Here is an 11,583-nt window from a genome sequence, read left to right on the forward strand (position 1 = left end):
TCCTGTCTTGGATAAACACAGCCATAAAGCATGATATAATCATTATAGGAATTGTAAACATTGATTAAACCAAGTTATTCAACAAAGAACTCCTAAATAATTCATGTTCTCCATATTTTTGGGTGTAACTCAACTACTTACTGACTCCAGTAGAATTAACAAAGTTACCTAAAGAAGTGTCCTGGACTGGATTCTAATCTCCACTAATGAACATGCATGATACCAGCACAAGCCAAAATACATCACAACACAATCATCGGGACTAGATCTATAAAACTATTCTCTGATTCCACCTTTAGCAGTTTTACATCTATGTAACTAAAATCCATTAAAATACCTTCCATTAGATGACACAGTTAGCCCCTTCAATGAGAAAATTTTAAGCAACTTGTATTCCCTAGCATCAGCCTTTAAAAAAATCAAAAACTCTTCAGTTCCTTGACTAACCACTGAAGCTAAACAACTCATGACAAAAATGGATAAAGCCTTGAAAACCTGAAGGCTACAACAGCCACCATCAGCTTTCCAGACCTATGAAACTCACAGAAACAATCTAAAGAACTTAACATGGCGTTGAAACAAGTCATATTTTCAAAAAATCCAAAGAGCAGACTCTAGGAACCCCCAAAACTTCTGGAATACCCTTAATAAAAAAAAAAAAAATCAGGCAGCAAAACATAGCAGATTCCAGTTCCAAATTACTCAAACTATATTATTTCCTACAAAATAAGCTCACACTTTAACAAAGTGCCACATCCATAATACAGCAACATATTACTCAAACCAGTACCAACTCTAAAACAGCTCCAGGCCATTTTATGATACAAGCCGTATCGCTGCAAGACATAAAGAACATGTAAACAACCTCAGACCTACCCCAACCATGCCTGATTAACTTTCTCCAGAATACCTCAAAGTCACAGCCAACTCCATATCTTAGTGAATAATAATTTTCATCTCTAGATTGATAATGAAGCAGTACATTCCCCAAAATTTGAAGCAATCATTTATCATACCTGATCACAAAAAACAAGACAATATTATGTCAAACCTTGCAATTGTAGCTAATCTAGCTCATCTCTCACAAATACCTGAGAAACTCATTAATAAACAGTCCTCATCCATTAAATTCATAACAACCACCTCTCTACAACTCAGCATAGTGTCTGGCTGGTCACAACCCACATTTATCTGTTTCATCCTTTCTAAATCAAATATATATACACATCTGAACTCTCAGGTGATAACCACTACTATATTCGTAGATGTTGTAAAAACATCAGACAGTCTCCATTGAACTTCTGCTAAAAAGGCTGGCCCAACTACAAATTGCTAACTCTTCTCTTACCTTTCTGAAGGTCTATCTTTCTTTAAATCTCAGTCAATAAAGTGGAAAGATCTGTACTCTACCTTTAATTCAACAAATGCAGGTATCCTCCAGATGCATCCTTGGACCTTTGTTAGTTCGTATTTTTACTAATGTCATGCACAAAATAGTTGACATATGAACCATTGTATAATATGAAGATGACTCTGTTTTGATATGCTTCCTTAATTCTCTTACTGTGCTACAGATATAAACTAGGACTACCTTCTAAAAACAAGAGATTTGGCTTTCAGAATTACAACTAATATTAACACCCAAAAGAAGAATAAAAGCATAAACTACTGCTCCTCACCACAAATCCACCCCGCACACAAATAAAAAAATACTGCAAATAATTATAAATGATGCTAACACCTAGCAGTGTCAAAATTGGCACTAGCTGATTGTTACTGTTAATGTGACACCCCAACCCCATGTGCAAAAAAAAAAAAATGGGAAAGGAGGTTATGGTTGGATGAATAGATAGTTGCTTATAAAGCAATAATGTAAATTCAATCACCAAACACTTGGAGTGCTATATAAAATCTGCCTCTACCTAACATCACAAAAGCAGCTACAGGCAATCTCTCTTACTACCAAGACTAGTTTATGCTGCTCCCGGTGTTAACACACCTTACAAGGTTACTTATAAAACAAAGCAGAGATATATTACAACAAACTAGCCAAATTTAACACCTAGCTACCTTATAATTTGCATCATTACTTAGCACTTAAAACAATTTCAGTGGCTGGTAAATACACGATTTTGTAAACTATGGCCAACTGAAAACTGTTCAATATACCCTGTATCAGCTTAGAAAATGTCCTGTCACCAGTACCTTCATTACAGGTATAATACTAGGGGGGAAAACTCAGGCTGCAAGATCTACTTGAAATCTTTAGCCCTAAATCAAATAATCACTATTAGGACTCACTGTATGCAGTGTATATTGTAAATTATGGATCTCCATTTGCTTAGAATGCAGAGGTAAACGTAACTCAAAATTTCACCAGCAAAAGTCAAAAACTTACTGAATGATCACTTGGACTTGTTCCAGCACTGATGTGTGAAGTAATTAAGGCCCTCTTAAAATACGTAGGTTCTTGCAATATCCACTTTGGAGGTATTACACCATCTGACAAAGCACTTACCCGTCATCTCCTGGAGCTTCCACTCTCTAATTCCTCTTTCTGCTGTTCACCACTTGCCACATCTACTCCTTAAACTAACCAGTTATTCATGATAATGATCACTTACCAGTTCTAGCCTGCAAACTAACCTGTACGTCACTCATGACCAGAGTTGTCTCATCGACTTTTGGGAAATTGGTGTTTCACAGTAGTACCAAGAAGACTACGTAAAATCTTTAAATACATTGAATTTTGTTTCCATATACTTACAAATTGTACTCTACAGATGCATATATTTCCAAAAAGCTACACATATATGGACATATTATGATTTTCTTCATGCTTTTTTGTTTATATAGAAGTCTATAGCTGATGTGTATAGTTGGTTTATTTTTTTCTGTGCCACTTACAACATTTACTGCACATGTACTTCAACTGAGGAACTTTTCTTTCTGGTACTCATCTGAAATGGAGAATTTTCTCTGTCAGACTACCCTCATTAACCGAAGAAAATAAATAAATTAAGTAGATATCAGTGATGATTGTATCTCAGAAATTTTAATAGTGTATAGTAGAACATTTTTTAGTGCATTTTTAGCAGAATCAAAACTGTTAGCCATGTGCATATCCTCTTGGAGATAACAAAGTTTGCTAGTATCATTCTTCATGCTGGTATTTTAAACAGTATAACAAAAATAAACAATTAGCAACAAAATAACAATGTTGTTAGATAACTCTCTGCATGATAGAAAGTGGGAAATAAAACAAACAAAAAAATGAATTAAAATATTTCCTAACAGCGAATCTTCCCTTAACAAAAATATTTGCTCCAAAATATTTATAGCTCCAGTTTTTTTTTTTTTTTGCAAAGTTTCATACTAGCAACTTTTATGAAAGAAAAATAGACTAACTAATGTTTTGTGTGTCTGCAGAATCTTTAACTAAAATATCAGAAGAGTCTACTATCACTGCATGCATATCACAGAGATTTTCTCATAAACTATCTGTATAGCAGGTGTGCTAATACATTCAGAAGTAGAATCATTCCTATTCCAAAAGTAAGATACAAAATTAAATTGATGGTTATCTAATACAAGCAAATTGCAATGCAAAGAAATGTGTTACAGTACCATTTGTTAGGAAAGTCATGGGCAAAATGTACTAAAATGATTTATCAATTAAGTATTATAAATGACAGTAAATCCTACATATCAAGACAAGTTTATTGACATGTTCTCAACTTTGACGAGAGCATACCCACTCCTATGAAAAAATCATATGCAGGGATTTGGTACTGTAATTATAATATTGAATAAATACCATGTTATTTATATAGATAAAGATATTTAAATCGGATTTCAGAGGGGAAATGTATTGGTGACACTAATCGCAAGGCAAGACTAAAAGGAAGATGTTTTTCAAATATTTTTTTAAAGAATGTTAGAGAAAAAATGAAGTCCATTAAAAAGTCATGCTATCACACACGTTAAAGCACCAAGATCAATCTACACAAACACTGATCACCATTATTGTAAAGGAAAGAGGGCGTGCTCTTCTGTTAGATAATAAAATAAATATACTGCAGTCTTTAATGCCAGCATTAACATTCCCTCACAAATTATACTAATTAGGCTAGGAAAATGATAATGAAATTCATGTAATGTTTTATGTAGTATTTCAGTAAGAGCCACAATTAAAAGATCTAAGAATACTATTGGTCCCTCCCACAGTCAACATGAATACACTTAAGTCCAAGCATTCACTTTAATATTTAAAAGGATTTTGATACTTTGAATTTAAAGTTCCTTTTTAATAGTTTTGAAACATTATACTTTGGATATCAGTTTATAAAATGGACAAGGGTTATTAATAGATGTGAAATTAACAAAAATAAACAATACTGATTTCCCTTTTTTCATATGTAGCAGTGACTCCAGTTTGGAATGTTATACCTCCTTGGGTTAATTTTTTACAGTAATAGAAATCATACTCATGCAAGTTAGACAGATGCTAGAGGAAGCAACAAAGGAAAATATTTTGTTACTTTCTCCTTTGTTTCACGATACATACAAAGGCACACGCAAGAGACCTTATGTGTTATGTTACTCATAGCCAGGAAATTAGAGGATGACTCAGGGATATAACTGTACTGCCCCTTGTTTTCACAAAACAGTTGATCAGAATGTAACTGCCCAATCAAATGTGATTGAATAAACTGCTAACAGAAAACCAGTGTGCTGTTTTGTGAAATTGTCCCCTTTCCCTTTGACATTTGACCATAGAGTTAGTAAATACATGTTACACACATACAGGACTTGTCACCCATGTGACAGGTGCAATGAAGGAGCATCTCCTGTAAAAATACAGTTTTAAGGTGCTTCATTTCTCTGTGTTTTAATGGGAGACTTTTGAACAGTTGTATGACTAAGCAATTAATTTCTGACCAGTTGCATTTATTTACTCATAGTGAAAGCCTGGAATTCTGTCCCTCCAAAAATCATTAGTCAAATATTTGCAATCAGAATTTTGCACTTTTTTAATTCAACTCCTTTGATGTAAATAATACTGATTATGTTTGTGTCAATGGCAAAAAGGTTTACAGTGATGCAGTCCTTCATGTGTGTTGTGTATATCTTTGCATTCAATTGTACAATCTCCCAAAACAGCTTTCCATTGTTTTGGCCATCATAGTATCTTCAATAAGACTAATTTTTACAGACAGTACAAAATCTTTAAATGACTAGTATTTTAAACAATGCAGTATTAATTACATTTGATAATACTGGTATACTATACTCTGTAATAGTATAGTATACACTATCATAGTATAGTATATTCTATCATAGTATTATAGTAACAACCTAAAAGGCAAACAAGTAGGTATATAAACTAGCATTAAAGAAACACATATTTAAATAATCAAAGACTATCAACAGTATATCTGTATTTATTAAATATGTGAGGGAGTGTATGAGATGTAAGGCTAAATAAGAGGGAACACTTTCAGAGTCTGTCACAGAAAATGAACAAGTTACAGCCATCGTTAACTGAGAGTGTGGTGCTTAAGCAGGTGGTGATGTTGACAATAGTCTTGTGTTTGTTAATAGCTACCAAATATATGAAATCTAGAGAAGTTAGCAAACTGCAAAATAAAATGTAATTTTGCAATAGAATATACAAGACTCAGAAAATCTTGAAACACATCAAATGCAGGATAAAGTGGGTTTGAGTGTATCAAATATTAAAGCATTACATATAATCTTTCTTCATCAAGAAGGGTAATAGAGGATGTTTACAATTCAGGCCTGAGTCTCAGAGAGGGAGAATGTCATCTAGTTGACACTAGGAGGAGCAGATGAGCTCATCAGCTAAAAATAGATAAATGTTTAGTGTCCCATGTGAGGCAGGACAAACATACTTCTAGAAGGCAAATGTATTTGTTATTAGGTTGGTATCACAATTAATATACTCATTAGGAATGTGATTGTGTGTGTGTGTGTGTGTGTGTGTGTGTGTGTGTGTGTGTGTGTGTGTGTGTGTGTGTGTGTGTGTGTGTGTGTGTGCGTGTGTGTGTGTGTGTGTGTGTGTGTGTGTGTGTGAGTGTGTGTTCACGTCCATGTATCTATGTGATTTACCATGGTACAGTGAATGTTGTTGTTTGTCTTTCAGCTTTTTCCCGGTAAGGGGTTGCCACAGCGGAACTCTGGTCCACCAATGATTGGCGGTAGATTTTTACGAAATGCCGTGGTGCCAGTTTGACGCCCAACCTTCAACGAAGGCATGCCCATTTATGCATGCATGTCTTTCGAATGCTACATAACTGCATGGAGGACATGCAGACTCCACACAGAAGGCACTCCCAAGCCCAGCCGAGAATCGATCGGGGGAACCTCTTGCTGTGAGGTAACAATGCTACCGCCATACCACCGCAGCATACCATGGTACAGTGAATGCAAGCTACTTAATTGTAAACTGCAAAACTGCAACATAGTATCACTGCTTCAACTAAACTTCTCATATGCATAAGAAGGTAAATGTATTGCCTATACAAGAAAGCCATTTTTTTTTTGTTTTGCTGGGAAGAAAGTCCCCATGCACAAGCAAGTACATATGAATGATCGACATGTGGGGCTTTGTCATGTCCACATGCCCACACACACGCACACACACACACGCACACACACACACACAAACACACACACGTAAATAGATAGATACTGATATTCATATAGATACAGATACAGACAGAGATACAGATAGAGATGTAGATATAGATACATGCACGTAGTTACAATATACTCGCATAGTTTATTGCATTCTTACTTTACCAGAATTCCTGCTTGCCAATTGCAAGACATGTCGAACATCAGAAGATGGACTGTTTCTGCAGATAATGTGTGCTGTGATTACATGAAGGCAAGTGGGATTTAATTCTAATGCTGAAGCTTTTCAATATACCAAATGCTTCACCATTAGGGGTGGAAGAACATGTGCGAGTGTTTCTGAAGTTAGAGTAGGGGCAAGGGAAGGGAACACAGTTAACAGAGTTAAAGTTTTGGAGAGGGTGTATGCATATATACAGGCATATTACATTACATCTAAGAAACGTTTCATCGAATCACAAATCATCTAAAAATGTAATCTAAAACACATTTAATCAAATCACACCTCACCTAAAATTTCATGTAAAGCAAATATTCCCCTTTTTTTTGCAGGAGAGCAAGCAAGTCTTCTTCTATCACCCATGAGAGGGTTTCACACCTATTATCCAATTACTTAAAGATGTTAACCCAATGGTCAAACAATCACAAAGAAAAAAATAATTCTACACACAGTGAATCAGTGCCAACATATAAATACTAACTTGTGAGTGGGCATTAGAAAAGCACAAATGGTGCACTTGTCTAATTTACTTTGTAATTCCTTCTGTCCTAACACCATAAACCATACCAGCATTCATTCTTTACAGCGCAATACGCTTTTCTGTCAATGTGATTAGATTAATTGTCTTTTAGATAAAATGAGTTTCAGATTACGTTTAGATATTTTGAATTTAGACAAAATGAGTTTTAGATCAAAATGTACCTACCCATGTATACATGTATGCATAGATATATACAGGTACATATATAAGTAAATCAATAAAAGTAGAGGAAGAGGAACTGCTCATTTAGGTTTCTTTATTTACATTTTAACTTATATTTACTAGGTAAATAGGCCAACTCCCAGACCGATTTCACCCATGAACAAAGCTTTCTGTAGACCACATACAGAAAAAAGTACAGGAACATCTTCCATCAGTACAATATACAAGTAATCAGACAAAGAGGGGGAAAGGAAAAACCAAATTTGCTGAGTCAAAAGTCAAACTGCTGTATTGAATAGAAGTTTTTGAATGCTCAGGCTCTGGTCAAATTATAGGAATACAGAATTTAAAAAAAAAATACATGTTTCAAATAGGGCTCATACTGAGACCATCCAGAGCCCAACAGCATTTGCTTATCCCAGATTTTGTGGAATGTTTCTGATTTTGCTTCATATTTTTGCCCTGTGCCTTGTAAAATGTTTGATTTTTTTGGCAAATAACTGAGGAATATTGTCAGTTGATAATGCCAGAGTTCCATAACTGTTATTTTTCAGAAAATGTAAATTGATGCAAAACCTGCCTTTTTTCACTTTGAATAGAAGAATACTTTTTACAAGAACATAACACTAAGAAGTATGAAACATTAATATCTGTCATTATTAATTTGAAACATTCCTTAGTGATTTAAGAGAAAATCAAATATGTTAAGAGGCCTAGGGAAAATGTATTCACAATGAGATATATTGGCCCTACCCCATTTTTGTCTCAAAAGGTTGAAACACTCAGTATATTTAAACGTGCAACAAAGAAATAGTGACTGATACAATACTTTTTGTAAAATTGATTGGAGTTTTTGTGATATAAGCAAGAAAAGGTCTCACTGAAAAATTAGATACCAGGTAAAGTGCAAGTTACAGAAATAAACAGTAATGCTACTGGAGAACTAAATGAAAGGGGCACTGTTGACAAAACAGAACATCTAAAATGTAAGTAATGAAACAAAACAAAACAAATAAAAGGTGTAATTACTGTGTTGCCATACGACAATATAATGACAGTAAATGCAAAAGATACATAAATAATGCATCTCAGTAAAAGAAATTTCTCTCCACAGCAGGAACCAAGTATCCATTATTCACAAAAACTCATATGCATGAATTGTCAGTGATTTTATCACAGTAGGTATGCTGCGTTAAAGTTATTTATGTATGACAGTTCAAGGAAAGAAAACATAAAAACAAGAAAATTACACTGCTCCCCCAAAAATATTGTACAGCTACTAAACTGCAATAGTAGTTTCTACACTTTGGCGGTTTAACTGTTGTTTGCATTTCTGTGCAAGCTGAATGTGTACAAGTAAACACTTTTATTGAAAATGAGGGAAGTATTTATTTTTTTCATTCTGGATTTTGATAAAATGCTGAATTACAGGAACTACTTTTTGTTTGTTTTTATAAGAATCATTTCTTCTGCTGAATCATACGTGCAGAAAAAACATCAAATGAAATATCTGTACCAATAATTTATTATAGTAAGCAATTTCGTCCTAATACCATGTCAGGACTTCATCAGACAATAAAATCATAGCACTGTTTTGAAAATACTTTCTTGTCTTTGCATTTAAGAATGGAAAAAGGCAAATACTTGATTTTTTCTTTCTTTTTTTGTATAAAAAGACAGTTTGCTTTTTTCCAGCTAGTGGTGATTATATTGTACATATAAATACTACTTTTAGAACTAAAGGCTAAATCAACAGTTTGGGAGATCCATGTTCATTAACTCTGGCATAATACAGAACATTGCCTAACTGACCTGAGGCAAATATATCCTCTAACTGCACTATTGGACTTCATTCATCATGCTGAAACTTCCTATTACATACTGTACCTTTGTACGCCAATATTCCGTACAAAAGAAGAATGCTGGCCTATGCATCTAATATAAGGGCTTCCACTATGAGTGGGTAAAAATTAAATGTACTAGTTGTATTTACCCAACTGCCATTTTCCAGTATGTTCATGTTGCTGTATATGTATTTCTCAATGGTATAGTGGCCAACCAGCCCAAGGCATTGCCATTTAATTTCCTGACCACTTGACTGTTGTTAGGATGTGGCCACAGACCCACGGGGATGTTATCCTTGCAATCAGAAAGTGCAATCAAGCCATCCACTGTTTTTTCTGTGATAAAGGGTGACCTATTTTGATTGTCATATTTTGAGAAAATGAGATAGAAGACACAGGGGGCTAATTCCGAAAGACTCACGTTCAGTTTAAATGACCACTTACACTGAGACTGGGATGAGAGCAGGTGTTTTGGAATCTAGTCCTCATAGGAAGCCTGTTTATAGATAGGCCTTATTCTGAAGTAAATCACTTACACTGAGAGCAAGTCTTTCAGAATCTTGGCAGAATTATGCTGAGAACAACACTTTTGGAACCTGGCCCAGAATTTGAAAGTTTTAAGAGTGCTGCAGGGAATATTCCTAGACACATTGTGTCCATTTACAATACACCTATGGACCAATGCAGAAAGCCCATATTATTAATAGAGGGCTACAGGTTTCATTGTGAAAGGCAGACAAATGGTTGTTTATTCTGGGGTCATGTGATCAAGAGGACAGCCACATGGTGGGTAAGGGCAGTTACCACTGGGACAGTTCAGGGAGACATACTACAGAAGTGTACAGCACATCATCATCATGCACTACATCCAGAAGAGGTGTCAGCTGCTAAGATCATGCAAGCAGTGAGGGAGGAGGCAATAACATCTACAGACATACCATCTGCAATTGTGCATAAATGTGTGCCAAAGGATGTTGATGTGGATGTCCAAAAAAGTGTATTACAATAACTGATAAGGCAAACATGACATAAGGGGCAGCCCACTGAGTCATGCCATTCCATGCCATCACTGATATCGCAGCCTGCTGAGTCATGCACATTCAGAGCCATCACTGATATCGCAGTCTAATGAGTCATGCCCATTCCATGCCAACACTGATATTGCAGCCTTGAGTCATGCACATTCAGAGCCATCAGTGATATCACAGAGAATGACATCCAGCTGAAAGACAATAGTTACATAATGAAGGATGCTGCTTATGATGAGGATACACACCGCCTTTGTCTGATTACAACAGCGGTACCTTCATTACTGAGCACATACAGTGTACCAGTGCAAATAAATGACATGTTTTAATTTAGACTGACACACCCTTAATGAACTATATACTGTGCTTCCATGACCCATGATGATGTCCCAGCCTATGATGTTGCCATCACCTGATCTGTCTGGTGATGGTTCTGTTACAGCTTGCTTCTAGCATCACACACAGTGAGTATCATGGACATGAATTCTGACTTTTGATGGACTGGACATCATTCGTGGTTCTGACTGCCTTGTAGATGTTCTGCAGATGAAATGTGTATCAAGTGATGTGTGCTTTGGCTTTTCATTGATTATGTAACTGGATGGTTTCCTGATGTGTACTGACATGTCTGTGACATGAAGAAAGTGTGTGATAAGTTTTAAGAAGGCCTAGATGTCTCTCATCTTCTCTATGGCTGTACTTTGTGGTCAAGATGTGTCCTACTGTGCATGTCTTCTGTGACCATATTTGTTTAGACACTGTGTTGGCTGATGCACACAGCACTGAAACAATGTTTGTATGAACACACTCCAATGCATTGTGTTTATCCCTTGTCTCTTGTGTGTTTTGTATTCCAGTGGCTTGACTGCCCTACCCACACTATATCATTTTGTTTAGTACATTATCTATCTATGCAAATATGAAGGATGGGACATGTTTCTGATGTATGTGTATCAACATGTACATTCATTTTAGACATCAGTTGGCATTGTGTTCATTTTTGCAGTCAGTGGCTTGTAATTGGCATTACTGATGATCATTGACTTGGACACTATTAGTTTTATTTTTCATGTTCTACTTATGCATATCATAACATCCTATTAAATAAAAACAAAGTTGTGCAAAGGA

At 35.4% G+C, this 11,583-nt stretch overlaps 1 protein-coding gene across 1 annotated transcript in view; it reads right to left on the bottom strand.

The window, feature by feature from the left end:
* PRMT8 (protein arginine methyltransferase 8) overlaps positions 1 to 11,583 on the bottom strand; it is a 653,278-nt gene that overhangs the window by 522,465 nt on the left and 119,230 nt on the right. The gene's annotated exons all lie outside the window — the stretch shown is intronic.

This window comes from Protopterus annectens, chromosome 11.part0, assembly GCF_019279795.1.
Source record: "Protopterus annectens isolate FY-2018-M chromosome 11.part0, PAN1.0, whole genome shotgun sequence".
Taxonomy (NCBI): domain Eukaryota; kingdom Metazoa; phylum Chordata; order Ceratodontiformes; family Protopteridae; genus Protopterus; species Protopterus annectens.